Raw genomic sequence first — 14,655 nt, 5'->3', positions numbered from 1 at the left:
GTCAGTGTTCCAGCAGAGGGAGACAACGTTTCAGAAAAGGCATTGTAGCAAACCAAAAAAGAAATTTTAAGCGCAGCAGAGTAACCAGCTCACATACCTGTTAGCTCAGGTGAGTTTAAAAGGCTGCTGTTGATAACAAGGGCATTTGCTAAATAGATGGTGTGTGTGCAACAATATACTGAAAGGTCAATTATATTGTGCAGCTTATCTCACCACCTGTAGTTATTTAGGTGAAAGCTCCAAAATGCTTGCCTAATATGTCTGTTTATCCAAAAGGAAGTATAGAGGGAGAGCTAGATAGATAGCATTGCATTACATTACATGGCAATGCAATGCACAGTTGCTGAAGTTGAACCAAAATGAGCTTGTCATCTGGCTTCTGCAACTTTTAACATGAAAAATCCAATGAGGAGAAGAAAAGCAAAGCCAAAGAGTCCATCCCAAAATCCGACAAACAAGCCAAATGAACAAAAAGCATTGAATTCAATTCTTTCTGATTTTAGAAACTGCATTAAAGAAGGGGTGCACCGGTCCTGGAGATACTGCAATACCAGGTCAATGCGTGGAGTGGACAGAGCAAGCTCTTTATCCATCTCCCTGTTCTAAAAATCCATTTAATATATGGTCCCCAGATAGGGGACGTATCAGATATTAAACTGATAAGAACAGATACTACACTTGATCTTAGCCAAAAGGCCGAGAAGCGATAACCAGAATTGGTTTCCGACTACGGTGCCACCCAAGGATTCTGAAAAGTCCATTTGTGGAGATGGCCACCTGGACTCCCGTTAAGAAGACATGCTGTCAACCTCTAGATCCCTCACATGCCTGCACTTTTCGGCTTGCTGCTGCTGCAATCCACGCGTTTTAGATCTGCATAACTCCACCTCTTTTAGCACAGTACCCTCAACCCCCGGCTGTTCCCACCCGCCTCAACACCGTTGGAAGGGAGGAGAACCAATTAAGGCGGGGGGGGGGTGGTGGTGGAACGAGCAGCTGTCTACCCTTAGCAGGAGGGTTGCTGATTAATTACCTCTCCTGCTGCTGCTGGCTGTCCAGCAGCAGACTGAAGGTGGCTGCTGCTGTGCGCAGGTATATAAAGGCTCAGAGCCTATTATGACACGCGCAGCCAGCGTTCCATTGCCACATTCCGTCTACTGCAGGCGGGATACCTGGATGGCTGAATGTCACTGAGAAGCTCACAGAGACCGCCATAAGCAACAGTTTAAAAGAATGCCACAGACTAATCAACCAAACTTTTTGGGTTGGTTTCTCTTTTATAGTCTGCAGGCATTAAATGAAAGAAGTCAGTGTTCCAGCAGAGGGAGACAACGTTTCAGAAAAGGCATTGTAGCAAACCAAAAAAGAAATTTTAAGCGCAGCAGAGTAACCAGCTCACATACCTGTTAGCTCAGGTGAGTTTAAAAGGCTGCTGTTGATAACAAGGGCATTTGCTAAATAGATGGTGTGTGTGCAACAATATACTGAAAGGTCAATTATATTGTGCAGCTTATCTCACCACCTGTAGTTATTTAGGTGAAAGCTCCAAAATGCTTGCCTAATATGTCTGTTTATCCAAAAGGAAGTATAGAGGGAGAGCTAGATAGATAGCATTGCATTACATTACATGGCAATGCAATGCACAGTTGCTGAAGTTGAACCAAAATGAGCTTGTCATCTGGCTTCTGCAACTTTTAACATGAAAAATCCAATGAGGAGAAGAAAAGCAAAGCCAAAGAGTCCATCCCAAAATCCGACAAACAAGCCAAATGAACAAAAAGCATTGAATTCAATTCTTTCTGATTTTAGAAACTGCATTAAAGAAGGGGTGCACCGGTCCTGGAGATACTGCAATACCAGGTCAATGCGTGGAGTGGACAGAGCAAGCTCTTTTTCCATCTCTCTGTTCTAAAAATCCATTTAATATATGGTCCCCAGATAGGGGACGTATCAGATATTAAACTGATAAGAACAGATACTACACTTGATCTTAGCCAAAAGGCCGAGAAGCGATAACCAGAATTGGTTTCCGACTACGGTGCCACCCAAGGATTCTGAAAAGTCCATTTGTGGAGATGGCCACCTGGACTCCCGTTAAGAAGACATGCTGTCAACCTCTAGATCCCTCACATGCCTGCACTTTTCGGCTTGCTGCTGCTGCAATCCACGCGTTTTAGATCTGCATAACTCCACCTCTTTTAGCACAGTACCCTCAACCCCCGGCTGTTCCCACCCGCCTCAACACCGTTGGAAGGGAGGAGAACCAATTAAGGCGGGGGGGGGGGTGGAACGAGCAGCTGTCTACCCTTAGCAGGAGGGTTGCTGATTAATTACCTCTCCTGCTGCTGCTGCTGCTGGCTGTCCAGCAGCAGACTGAAGGTGGCTGCTGCTGTGCGCAGGTATATAAAGGCTCAGAGCCTATTATGACACGCGCAGCCAGCGTCCATTGCCACATTCCGTCTACTGCAGGCGGGATACCTGGATGGCTGAATGTCACTGAGAAGCTCACAGAGACCGCCATAAGCAACAGTTTAAAAGAATGCCACAGACTAATCAACCAAACTTTTTGGGTTGGTTTCTCTTTTATAGTCTGCAGGCATTAAATGAAAGAAGTCAGTGTTCCAGCAGAGGGAGACAACGTTTCAGAAAAGGCATTGTAGCAAACCAAAAAAGAAATTTTAAGCGCAGCAGAGTAACCAGCTCACATACCTGTTAGCTCAGGTGAGTTTAAAAGGCTGCTGTTGATAACAAGGGCATTTGCTAAATAGATGGTGTGTGTGCAACAATATACTGAAAGGTCAATTATATTGTGCAGCTTATCTCACCACCTGTAGTTATTTAGGTGAAAGCTCCAAAATGCTTGCCTAATATGTCTGTTTATCCAAAAGGAAGTATAGAGGGAGAGCTAGATAGATAGCATTGCATTACATTACATGGCAATGCAATGCACAGTTGCTGAAGTTGAACCAAAATGAGCTTGTCATCTGGCTTCTGCAACTTTTAACATGAAAAATCCAATGAGGAGAAGAAAAGCAAAGCCAAAGAGTCCATCCCAAAATCCGACAAACAAGCCAAATGAACAAAAAGCATTGAATTCAATTCTTTCTGATTTTAGAAACTGCATTAAAGAAGGGGTGCACCGGTCCTGGAGATACTGCAATACCAGGTCAATGCGTGGAGTGGACAGAGCAAGCTCTTTTTCCATCTCCCTGTTCTAAAAATCCATTTAATATATGGTCCCCAGATAGGGGACGTATCAGATATTAAACTGATAAGAACAGATACTACACTTGATCTTAGCCAAAAGGCCGAGAAGCGATAACCAGAATTGGTTTCCGACTACGGTGCCACCCAAGGATTCTGAAAAGTCCATTTGTGGAGATGGCCACCTGGACTCCCGTTAAGAAGACATGCTGTCAACCTCTAGATCCCTCACATGCCTGCACTTTTCGGCTTGCTGCTGCTGCAATCCACGCGTTTTAGATCTGCATAACTCCACCTCTTTTAGCACAGTACCCTCAACCCCCGGCTGTTCCCACCCGCCTCAACACCGTTGGAAGGGAGGAGAACCAATTAAGGCGGGGGGGGGGGGGTGGAACGAGCAGCTGTCTACCCTTAGCAGGAGGGTTGCTGATTAATTACCTCTCCTGCTGCTGCTGCTGCTGGCTGTCCAGCAGCAGACTGAAGGTGGCTGCTGCTGTGCGCAGGTATATAAAGGCTCAGAGCCTATTATGACACGCGCAGCCAGCGTTCCATTGCCACATTCCGTCTACTGCAGGCGGGATACCTGGATGGCTGAATGTCACTGAGAAGCTCACAGAGACCGCCATAAGCAACAGTTTAAAAGAATGCCACAGACTAATCAACCAAACTTTTTGGGTTGGTTTCTCTTTTATAGTCTGCAGGCATTAAATGAAAGAAGTCAGTGTTCCAGCAGAGGGAGACAACGTTTCAGAAAAGGCATTGTAGCAAACCAAAAAAGAAATTTTAAGCGCAGCAGAGTAACCAGCTCACATACCTGTTAGCTCAGGTGAGTTTAAAAGGCTGCTGTTGATAACAAGGGCATTTGCTAAATAGATGGTGTGTGTGCAACAATATACTGAAAGGTCAATTATATTGTGCAGCTTATCTCACCACCTGTAGTTATTTAGGTGAAAGCTCCAAAATGCTTGCCTAATATGTCTGTTTATCCAAAAGGAAGTATAGAGGGAGAGCTAGATAGATAGCATTGCATTACATTACATGGCAATGCAATGCACAGTTGCTGAAGTTGAACCAAAATGAGCTTGTCATCTGGCTTCTGCAACTTTTAACATGAAAAATCCAATGAGGAGAAGAAAAGCAAAGCCAAAGAGTCCATCCCAAAATCCGACAAACAAGCCAAATGAACAAAAAGCATTGAATTCAATTCTTTCTGATTTTAGAAACTGCATTAAAGAAGGGGTGCACCGGTCCTGGAGATACTGCAATACCAGGTCAATGCGTGGAGTGGACAGAGCAAGCTCTTTTTCCATCTCCCTGTTCTAAAAATCCATTTAATATATGGTCCCCAGATAGGGGACGTATCAGATATTAAACTGATAAGAACAGATACTACACTTGATCTTAGCCAAAAGGCCGAGAAGCGATAACCAGAATTGGTTTCCGACTACGGTGCCACCCAAGGATTCTGAAAAGTCCATTTGTGGAGATGGCCACCTGGACTCCCGTTAAGAAGACATGCTGTCAACCTCTAGATCCCTCACATGCCTGCACTTTTCGGCTTGCTGCTGCTGCAATCCACGCGTTTTAGATCTGCATAACTCCACCTCTTTTAGCACAGTACCCTCAACCCCCGGCTGTTCCCACCCGCCTCAACACCGTTGGAAGGGAGGAAAACCAATTAAGGCGGGGGGGGGGTGGAACGAGCAGCTGTCTACCCTTAGCAGGAGGGTTGCTGATTAATTACCTCTCCTGCTGCTGCTGCTGCTGGCTGTCCAGCAGCAGACTGAAGGTGGCTGCTGCTGTGCGCAGGTATATAAAGGCTCAGAGCCTATTATGACACGCGCAGCCAGCGTTCCATTGCCACATTCCATCTACTGCAGGCGGGATACCTGGATGGCTGAATGTCACTGAGAAGCTCACAGAGACCGCCATAAGCAACAGTTTAAAAGAATGCCACAGACTAATCAACCAAACTTTTTGGGTTGGTTTCTCTTTTATAGTCTGCAGGCATTAAATGAAAGAAGTCAGTGTTCCAGCAGAGGGAGACAACGTTTCAGAAAAGGCATTGTAGCAAACCAAAAAAGAAATTTTAAGCGCAGCAGAGTAACCAGCTCACATACCTGTTAGCTCAGGTGAGTTTAAAAGGCTGCTGTTGATAACAAGGGCATTTGCTAAATAGATGGTGTGTGTGCAACAATATACTGAAAGGTCAATTATATTGTGCAGCTTATCTCACCACCTGTAGTTATTTAGGTGAAAGCTCCAAAATGCTTGCCTAATATGTCTGTTTATCCAAAAGGAAGTATAGAGGGAGAGCTAGATAGATAGCATTGCATTACATTACATGGCAATGCAATGCACAGTTGCTGAAGTTGAACCAAAATGAGCTTGTCATCTGGCTTCTGCAACTTTTAACATGAAAAATCCAATGAGGAGAAGAAAAGCAAAGCCAAAGAGTCCATCCCAAAATCCGACAAACAAGCCAAATGAACAAAAAGCATTGAATTCAATTCTTTCTGATTTTAGAAACTGCATTAAAGAAGGGGTGCACCGGTCCTGGAGATACTGCAATACCAGGTCAATGCGTGGAGTGGACAGAGCAAGCTCTTTTTCCATCTCCCTGTTCTAAAAATCCATTTAATATATGGTCCCCAGATAGGGGACGTATCAGATATTAAACTGATAAGAACAGATACTACACTTGATCTTAGCCAGAAGGCCGAGAAGCGATAACCAGAATTGGTTTCCGACTACGGTGCCACCCAAGGATTCTGAAAAGTCCATTTGTGGAGATGGCCACCTGGACTCCCGTTAAGAAGACATGCTGTCAAACTCTAGATCCCTCACATGCCTGCACTTTTCGGCTTGCTGCTGCTGCAATCCACGCGTTTTAGATCTGCATAACTCCACCTCTTTTAGCACAGTACCCTCAACCCCCGGCTGTTCCCACCCGCCTCAACACCGTTGGAAGGGAGGAGAACCAATTAAGGCGGGGGGGGGGGGTGGAACGAGCAGCTGTCTACCCTTAGCAGGAGGGTTGCTGATTAATTACCTCTCCTGCTGCTGCTGCTGCTGGCTGTCCAGCAGCAGACTGAAGGTGGCTGCTGCTGTGCGCAGGTATATAAAGGCTCAGAGCCTATTATGACACGCGCAGCCAGCGTTCCATTGCCACATTCCGTCTACTGCAGGCGGGATACCTGGATGGCTGAATGTCACTGAGAAGCTCACAGAGACCGCCATAAGCAACAGTTTAAAAGAATGCCACAGACTAATCAACCAAACTTTTTGGGTTGGTTTCTCTTTTATAGTCTGCAGGCATTAAATGAAAGAAGTCAGTGTTCCAGCAGAGGGAGACAACGTTTCAGAAAAGGCATTGTAGCAAACCAAAAAAGAAATTTTAAGCGCAGCAGAGTAACCAGCTCACATACCTGTTAGCTCAGGTGAGTTTAAAAGGCTGCTGTTGATAACAAGGGCATTTGCTAAATAGATGGTGTGTGTGCAACAATATACTGAAAGGTCAATTATATTGTGCAGCTTATCTCACCACCTGTAGATATTTAGGTGAAAGCTCCAAAATGCTTGCCTAATATGTCTGTTTATCCAAAAGGAAGTATAGAGGGAGAGCTAGATAGATAGCATTGCATTACATTACATGGCAATGCAATGCACAGTTGCTGAAGTTGAACCAAAATGAGCTTGTCATCTGGCTTCTGCAACTTTTAACATGAAAAATCCAATGAGGAGAAGAAAAGCAAAGCCAAAGAGTCCATCCCAAAATCCGACAAACAAGCCAAATGAACAAAAAGCATTGAATTCAATTCTTTCTGATTTTAGAAACTGCATTAAAGAAGGGGTGCACCGGTCCTGGAGATACTGCAATACCAGGTCAATGCGTGGAGTGGACAGAGCAAGCTCTTTTTCCATCTCCCTGTTCTAAAAATCCATTTAATATATGGTCCCCAGATAGGGGACGTATCAGATATTAAACTGATAAGAACAGATACTACACTTGATCTTAGCCAAAAGGCCGAGAAGCGATAACCAGAATTGGTTTCCGACTACGGTGCCACCCAAGGATTCTGAAAAGTCCATTTGTGGAGATGGCCACCTGGACTCCCGTTAAGAAGACATGCTGTCAAACTCTAGATCCCTCACATGCCTGCACTTTTCGGCTTGCTGCTGCTGCAATCCACGCGTTTTAGATCTGCATAACTCCACCTCTTTTAGCACAGTACCCTCAACCCCCGGCTGTTCCCACCCGCCTCAACACCGTTGGAAGGGAGGAGAACCAATTAAGGCGGGGGGGGGGTGGAACGAGCAGCTGTCTACCCTTAGCAGGAGGGTTGCTGATTAATTACCTCTCCTGCTGCTGCTGCTGCTGGCTGTCCAGCAGCAGACTGAAGGTGGCTGCTGCTGTGCGCAGGTATATAAAGGCTCAGAGCCTATTATGACACGCGCAGCCAGCGTTCCATTGCCACATTCCGTCTACTGCAGGCGGGATACCTGGATGGCTGAATGTCACTGAGAAGCTCACAGAGACCGCCATAAGCAACAGTTTAAAAGAATGCCACAGACTAATCAACCAAACTTTTTGGGTTGGTTTCTCTTTTATAGTCTGCAGGCATTAAATGAAAGAAGTCAGTGTTCCAGCAGAGGGAGACAACGTTTCAGAAAAGGCATTGTAGCAAACCAAAAAAGAAATTTTAAGCGCAGCAGAGTAACCAGCTCACATACCTGTTAGCTCAGGTGAGTTTAAAAGGCTGCTGTTGATAACAAGGGCATTTGCTAAATAGATGGTGTGTGTGCAACAATATACTGAAAGGTCAATTATATTGTGCAGCTTATCTCACCACCTGTAGATATTTAGGTGAAAGCTCCAAAATGCTTGCCTAATATGTCTGTTTATCCAAAAGGAAGTATAGAGGGAGAGCTAGATAGATAGCATTGCATTACATTACATGGCAATGCAATGCACAGTTGCTGAAGTTGAACCAAAATGAGCTTGTCATCTGGCTTCTGCAACTTTTAACATGAAAAATCCAATGAGGAGAAGAAAAGCAAAGCCAAAGAGTCCATCCCAAAATCCGACAAACAAGCCAAATGAACAAAAAGCATTGAATTCAATTCTTTCTGATTTTAGAAACTGCATTAAAGAAGGGGTGCACCGGTCCTGGAGATACTGCAATACCAGGTCAATGCGTGGAGTGGACAGAGCAAGCTCTTTTTCCATCTCCCTGTTCTAAAAATCCATTTAATATATGGTCCCCAGATAGGGGACGTATCAGATATTAAACTGATAAGAACAGATACTACACTTGATCTTAGCCAAAAGGCCGAGAAGCGATAACCAGAATTGGTTTCCGACTACGGTGCCACCCAAGGATTCTGAAAAGTCCATTTGTGGAGATGGTCACCTGGACTCCCGTTAAGAAGACATGCTGTCAACCTCTAGATCCCTCACATGCCTGCACTTTTCGGCTTGCTGCTGCTGCAATCCACGCGTTTTAGATCTGCATAACTCCACCTCTTTTAGCACAGTACCCTCAACCCCCGGCTGTTCCCACCCGCCTCAACACCGTTGGAAGGGAGGAGAACCAATTAAGGTGGGGGGGGGGGGTGGAACGAGCAGCTGTCTACCCTTAGCAGGAGGGTTGCTGATTAATTACCTCTCCTGCTGCTGCTGCTGGCTGTCCAGCAGCAGACTGAAGGTGGCTGCTGCTGTGCGCAGGTATATAAAGGCTCAGAGCCTATTATGACACGCGCAGCCAGCGTTCCATTGCCACATTCCGTCTACTGCAGGCGGGATACCTGGATGGCTGAATGTCACTGAGAAGCTCACAGAGACCGCCATAAGCAACAGTTTAAAAGAATGCCACAGACTAATCAACCAAACTTTTTGGGTTGGTTTCTCTTTTATAGTCTGCAGGCATTAAATGAAAGAAGTCAGTGTTCCAGCAGAGGGAGACAACGTTTCAGAAAAGGCATTGTAGCAAACCAAAAAAGAAATTTTAAGCGCAGCAGAGTAACCAGCTCACATACCTGTTAGCTCAGGTGAGTTTAAAAGGCTGCTGTTGATAACAAGGGCATTTGCTAAATAGATGGTGTGTGTGCAACAATATACTGAAAGGTCAATTATATTGTGCAGCTTATCTCACCACCTGTAGTTATTTAGGTGAAAGCTCCAAAATGCTTGCCTAATATGTCTGTTTATCCAAAAGGAAGTATAGAGGGAGAGCTAGATAGATAGCATTGCATTACATTACATGGCAATGCAATGCACAGTTGCTGAAGTTGAACCAAAATGAGCTTGTCATCTGGCTTCTGCAACTTTTAACATGAAAAATCCAATGAGGAGAAGAAAAGCAAAGCCAAAGAGTCCATCCCAAAATCCGACAAACAAGCCAAATGAACAAAAAGCATTGAATTCAATTCTTTCTGATTTTAGAAACTGCATTAAAGAAGGGGTGCACCGGTCCTGGAAATACTGCAATACCAGGTCAATGCGTGGAGTGGACAGAGCAAGCTCTTTTTCCATCTCCCTGTTCTAAAAATCCATTTAATATATGGTCCCCAGATAGGGGACGTATCAGATATTAAACTGATAAGAACAGATACTACACTTGATCTTAGCCAAAAGGCCGAGAAGCGATAACCAGAATTGGTTTCCGACTACGGTGCCACCCAAGGATTCTGAAAAGTCCATTTGTGGAGATGGCCACCTGGACTCCCGTTAAGAAGACATGCTGTCAACCTCTAGATCCCTCACATGCCTGCACTTTTCGGCTTGCTGCTGCTGCAATCCACGCGTTTTAGATCTGCATAACTCCACCTCTTTTAGCACAGTACCCTCAACCCCCGGCTGTTCCCACCCGCCTCAACACCGTTGGAAGGGAGGAGAACCAATTAAGGCGGGGGGGGGGGGGGTGGAACGAGCAGCTGTCTACCCTTAGCAGGAGGGTTGCTGATTAATTACCTCTCCTGCTGCTGCTGCTGGCTGTCCAGCAGCAGACTGAAGGTGGCTGCTGCTGTGCGCAGGTATATAAAGGCTCAGAGCCTATTATGACACGCGCAGCCAGCGTTCCATTGCCACATTCCGTCTACTGCAGGCGGGATACCTGGATGGCTGAATGTCACTGAGAAGCTCACAGAGACCTCCATAAGCAACAGTTTAAAAGAATGCCACAGACTAATAAACCAAACTTTTTGGGTTGGTTTCTCTTTTATAGTCTGAAGGCATTAAATGAAAGAAGTCAGTGTTCCAGCAGAGGGAGACAACGTTTCAGAAAAGGCATTGTAGCAAACCAAAAAAGAAATTTTAAGCGCAGCAGAGTAACCAGCGCACATACCTGTTAGCTCAGGTGAGTTTAAAAGGCTGCTGTTGATAACAAGGGCATTTGCTAAATAGATGGTGTGTGTGCAACAATATACTGAAAGGTCAATTATATTGTGCAGCTTATCTCACCACCTGTAGTTATTTAGGTGAAAGCTCCAAAATGCTTGCCTAATATGTCTGTTTATCCAAAAGGAAGTATAGAGGGAGAGCTAGATAGATAGCATTGCATTACATTACATGGCAATGCAATGCACAGTTGCTGAAGTTGAACCAAAATGAGCTTGTCATCTGGCTTCTGCAACTTTTAACATGAAAAATCCAATGAGGAGAAGAAAAGCAAAGCCAAAGAGTCCATCCCAAAATCCGACAAACCAGCCAAATGAACAAAAAGCATTGAATTCAATTCTTTCTGATTTTAGAAACTGCATTAAAGAAGGGGTGCACCGGTCCTGGAGATACTGCAATACCAGGTCAATGCGTGGAGTGGACAGAGCAAGCTCTTTTTCCATCTCCCTGTTCTAAAAATCCATTTAATATATGGTCCCCAGATAGGGGACGTATCAGATATTAAACTGATAAGAACAGATACTACACTTGATCTTAGCCAAAAGGCCGAGAAGCGATAACCAGAATTGGTTTCCGACTACGGTGCCACCCAAGGATTCTGAAAAGTCCATTTGTGGAGATGGCCACCTGGACTCCCGTTAAGAAGACATGCTGTCAACCTCTAGATCCCTCACATGCCTGCACTTTTCGGCTTGCTGCTGCTGCAATCCATGCGTTTTAGATCTGCATAACTCCACCTCTTTTAGCACAGTACCCTCAACCCCCGGCTGTTCCCACCCGCCTCAACACCGTTGGAAGGGAGGAGAACCAATTAAGGCGGGGGGGGGGGGGGGTGGAACGAGCAGCTGTCTACCCTTAGCAGGAGGGTTGCTGATTAATTACCTCTCCTGCTGCTGCTGCTGCTGGCTGTCCAGCAGCAGACTGAAGGTGGCTGCTGCTGTGCGCAGGTATATAAAGGCTCAGAGCCTATTATGACACGCGCAGCCAGCGTTCCATTGCCACATTCCGTCTACTGCAGGCGGGATACCTGGATGGCTGAATGTCACTGAGAAGCTCACAGAGACCGCCATAAGCAACAGTTTAAAAGAATGCCACAGACTAATCAACCAAACTTTTTGGGTTGGTTTCTCTTTTATAGTCTGCAGGCATTAAATGAAAGAAGTCAGTGTTCCAGCAGAGGGAGACAACGTTTCAGAAAAGGCATTGTAGCAAACCAAAAAAGAAATTTTAAGCGCAGCAGAGTAACCAGCTCACATACCTGTTAGCTCAGGTGAGTTTAAAAGGCTGCTGTTGATAACAAGGGCATTTGCTAAATAGATGGTGTGTGTGCAACAATATACTGAAAGGTCAATTATATTGTGCAGCTTATCTCACCACCTGTAGTTATTTAGGTGAAAGCTCCAAAATGCTTGCCTAATATGTCTGTTTATCCAAAAGGAAGTATAGAGGGAGAGCTAGATAGATAGCATTGCATTACATTACATGGCAATGCAATGCACAGTTGCTGAAGTTGAACCAAAATGAGCTTGTCATCTGGCTTCTGCAACTTTTAACATGAAAAATCCAATGAGGAGAATAAAAGCAAAGCCAAAGAGTCCATCCCAAAATCCGACAAACAAGCCAAATGAACAAAAAGCATTGAATTCAATTCTTTCTGATTTTAGAAACTGCATTAAAGAAGGGGTGCACCGGTCCTGGAGATCCTGCAATACCAGGTCAATGCGTGGAGTGGACAGAGCAAGCTCTTTTTCCATCTCCCTGTTCTAAAAATCCATTTAATATATGGTCCCCAGATAGGGGACGTATCAGATATTAAACTGATAAGAACAGATTTTTTTTTTTTTTTTTTCGAAAGCCCGAATTCGTGTACAAAACCCGAGTGCGCTTAAAAAAGTGACAAGTGCCACAAAAAAAGTGCACTAGGATGCTGGTCTTCTTGAAACCCTCTCCAAAAGGAGAAGGGTCCCCCAAACCATTCCCCGTCCCTCCGAGCCAAAAGGCCACAGCGAGGAACAGGGACAAAAAGCCACCTCCAGCCGAAGCCAGAGGCGACCCAATCTTACCCCCAGCACCTGCCCGAGTTCTCACCCGAGCAAGGCACTGGGAGCCAAAGACTGTGCTCCCCTCCCGGAAGAGGGGAGCCAACAACGCTCTCCTCCCAAAAGAGGAGAGCCAGGGGGGTTCAGGGGGGAGCGGAACCCGATGGCCACACACTCCCCCCCTAGACCTGCCAAGAGAGGAACCCGTAAGGGAACCGCATCCCGACAAAATCCTAGTAGGACGTGACACACGTGAATAAGTGGACACACAGTGACAAAGAAATTAAATAAATAGTAAAGGTTTCACAGTATAATACTGCCCGGACCTTCGACCGGGAATTGAAAAATTCCCCATCCTAAGGCCAGAAGGCCCGGAATAAGGGTGTGTGCGAAGAAAGAAAATTTGAAGTGCTTGTGCAAATGTGCCATAAACTCAAGTGGGGTTCCCAATCCCATTGAGTTAAGGCACCCCAGGGTCACCACTCCTGGGGCACTTCACACTTCGGGCTTTCGATCTTCCCCGGCCCAATGGCGTCGATCCTGGGGGGCCATGCTTTCCACCAGATGACTATATTAGCCACCTGGCGTACTAACAAGCGCCTAAACCCCAGTGTGCATAATGTATCAATCTACTAGGGCGGCCAACATCCAAAACCGCCTTTTCGAAAGATACTACACTTGATCTTAGCCAAAAGGCCGAGAAGCGATAACCAGACTTGGTTTCCGACTACGGTGCCACCCAAGGATTCTGAAAAGTCCATTTGTGGAGATGGCCACCTGGACTCCCGTTAAGAAGACATGCTGTCAACCTCTAGATCCCTCACATGCCTGCACTTTTCGGCTTGCTGCTGCTGCAATCCACGCGTTTTAGATCTGCATAACTCCACCTCTTTTAGCACAGTACCCTCAACCCCCGGCTGTTCCCACCCGCCTCAACACCGTTGGAAGGGAGGAGAACCAATTAAGGCGGGGGGGGGGGGGGTGGAACGAGCAGCTGTCTACCCTTAGCAGGAGGGTTGCTGATTAATTACCTCTCCTGCTGCTGCTGCTGCTGGCTGTCCAGCAGCAGACTGAAGGTGGCTGCTGCTGTGCGCAGGTATATAAAGGCTCAGAGCCTATTATGACACGCGCAGCCAGCGTTCCATTGCCACATTCCGTCTACTGCAGGCGGGATACCTGGATGGCTGAATGTCACTGAGAAGCTCACAGAGACCGCCATAAGCAACAGTTTAAAAGAATGCCACAGACTAATCAACCAAACTTTTTGGGTTGGTTTCTCTTTTATAGTCTGCAGGCATTAAATGAAAGAAGTCAGTGTTCCAGCAGAGGGAGACAACGTTTCAGAAAAGGCACTGTAGCAAACCAAAAAAGAAATTTTAAGCGCAGCAGAGTAACCAGCTCACATACCTGTTAGCTCAGGTGAGTTTAAAAGGCTGCTGTTGATAACAAGGGCATTTGCTAAATAGATGGTGTGTGTGCAACAATATACTGAAAGGTCAATTATATTGTGCAGCTTATCTCACCACTAGTGTTGAGCGATACCTTCCGATATCGGGAAATATCGGATCGGATTGGATCGGACCGATACCGAAAAAGTATCGGATATCGCCGATTCCGATACCGGAAACCAATGCAAGTCAATGGGACATAAATATCGGAATTAAAATAAACCCTTTCTTTCCTTGTAGGTTATTTCTACATGAAGGAAAACAACTAAGAATAATGTAGAATGTATTGGGGGAGGTGGGGGAGACAATAAAGGCATAGAGGTTTAGCCCAGTCAAATGGAATAGCAGGAATTAATATTTTTTTATTATGTTCTGAGTTACGGAAATATTAACTATGTTAAGTATTTTTATATTTTGTCAGATATTTATGTTTCACTACTTCCATGCTCTTCACCTTCTTTTTTACTTCTCCCACACTTTCTCCTTCATCATCCTCAGCATCTTTTTCATCCACTTCTTCTTCACCTTCTTCTTCTTCACCTTCTTCGTATTATTCTTTTTTTTA

General features: G+C 45.4%; 10 non-coding genes and 1 pseudogene across 10 annotated transcripts; all 11 read right to left on the bottom strand.

The window, feature by feature from the left end:
- Positions 1 to 517: 517 nt before the first annotated feature.
- On the bottom strand, positions 518 to 708 carry LOC141157893 (U2 spliceosomal RNA). The gene has a single exon (XR_012247931.1). It is a non-coding gene; the product is annotated as a U2 spliceosomal RNA (small nuclear RNA).
- A 1,115-nt stretch (positions 709 to 1,823) lies between these two features.
- On the bottom strand, positions 1,824 to 2,014 carry LOC141159908 (U2 spliceosomal RNA). The gene has a single exon (XR_012249901.1). It is a non-coding gene; the product is annotated as a U2 spliceosomal RNA (small nuclear RNA).
- A 1,115-nt stretch (positions 2,015 to 3,129) lies between these two features.
- On the bottom strand, positions 3,130 to 3,320 carry LOC141157929 (U2 spliceosomal RNA). The gene has a single exon (XR_012247967.1). It is a non-coding gene; the product is annotated as a U2 spliceosomal RNA (small nuclear RNA).
- A 1,118-nt stretch (positions 3,321 to 4,438) lies between these two features.
- On the bottom strand, positions 4,439 to 4,629 carry LOC141157928 (U2 spliceosomal RNA). The gene has a single exon (XR_012247966.1). It is a non-coding gene; the product is annotated as a U2 spliceosomal RNA (small nuclear RNA).
- A 1,115-nt stretch (positions 4,630 to 5,744) lies between these two features.
- Positions 5,745 to 5,935, bottom strand: LOC141159690 (U2 spliceosomal RNA). Its single transcript, XR_012249692.1, has one exon. It is a non-coding gene; the product is annotated as a U2 spliceosomal RNA (small nuclear RNA).
- A 1,117-nt stretch (positions 5,936 to 7,052) lies between these two features.
- On the bottom strand, positions 7,053 to 7,243 carry LOC141157927 (U2 spliceosomal RNA). Its single transcript, XR_012247965.1, has one exon. It is a non-coding gene; the product is annotated as a U2 spliceosomal RNA (small nuclear RNA).
- A 1,115-nt stretch (positions 7,244 to 8,358) lies between these two features.
- LOC141157925 (U2 spliceosomal RNA) lies at positions 8,359 to 8,549 on the bottom strand. The gene has a single exon (XR_012247963.1). It is a non-coding gene; the product is annotated as a U2 spliceosomal RNA (small nuclear RNA).
- A 1,114-nt stretch (positions 8,550 to 9,663) lies between these two features.
- On the bottom strand, positions 9,664 to 9,854 carry LOC141159407 (U2 spliceosomal RNA). The gene has a single exon (XR_012249414.1). It is a non-coding gene; the product is annotated as a U2 spliceosomal RNA (small nuclear RNA).
- A 1,116-nt stretch (positions 9,855 to 10,970) lies between these two features.
- On the bottom strand, positions 10,971 to 11,161 carry LOC141157924 (U2 spliceosomal RNA). The gene has a single exon (XR_012247962.1). It is a non-coding gene; the product is annotated as a U2 spliceosomal RNA (small nuclear RNA).
- A 1,120-nt stretch (positions 11,162 to 12,281) lies between these two features.
- Positions 12,282 to 12,464, bottom strand: LOC141160248 (U2 spliceosomal RNA). Its single transcript, XR_012250199.1, has one exon. It is a non-coding gene; the product is annotated as a U2 spliceosomal RNA (small nuclear RNA).
- Positions 12,465 to 13,258: 794 nt separating this feature from the next.
- LOC141160432 (U2 spliceosomal RNA) lies at positions 13,259 to 13,350 on the bottom strand (annotated as a pseudogene).
- Between the last annotated feature and the right edge of the window lie 1,305 nt (positions 13,351 to 14,655).

This window comes from Phyllobates terribilis, unplaced genomic scaffold (assembly GCF_046119375.1).
Source record: "Phyllobates terribilis strain yellow unplaced genomic scaffold, ASM4611937v1 Scaffold_8__6_contigs__length_399053987, whole genome shotgun sequence".
NCBI lineage: Eukaryota > Metazoa > Chordata > Amphibia > Anura > Dendrobatidae > Phyllobates > Phyllobates terribilis.
The sequence above is the reverse complement of the archived record's forward strand: the minus strand, read 5'-3'. Positions and strand labels throughout refer to the sequence as shown.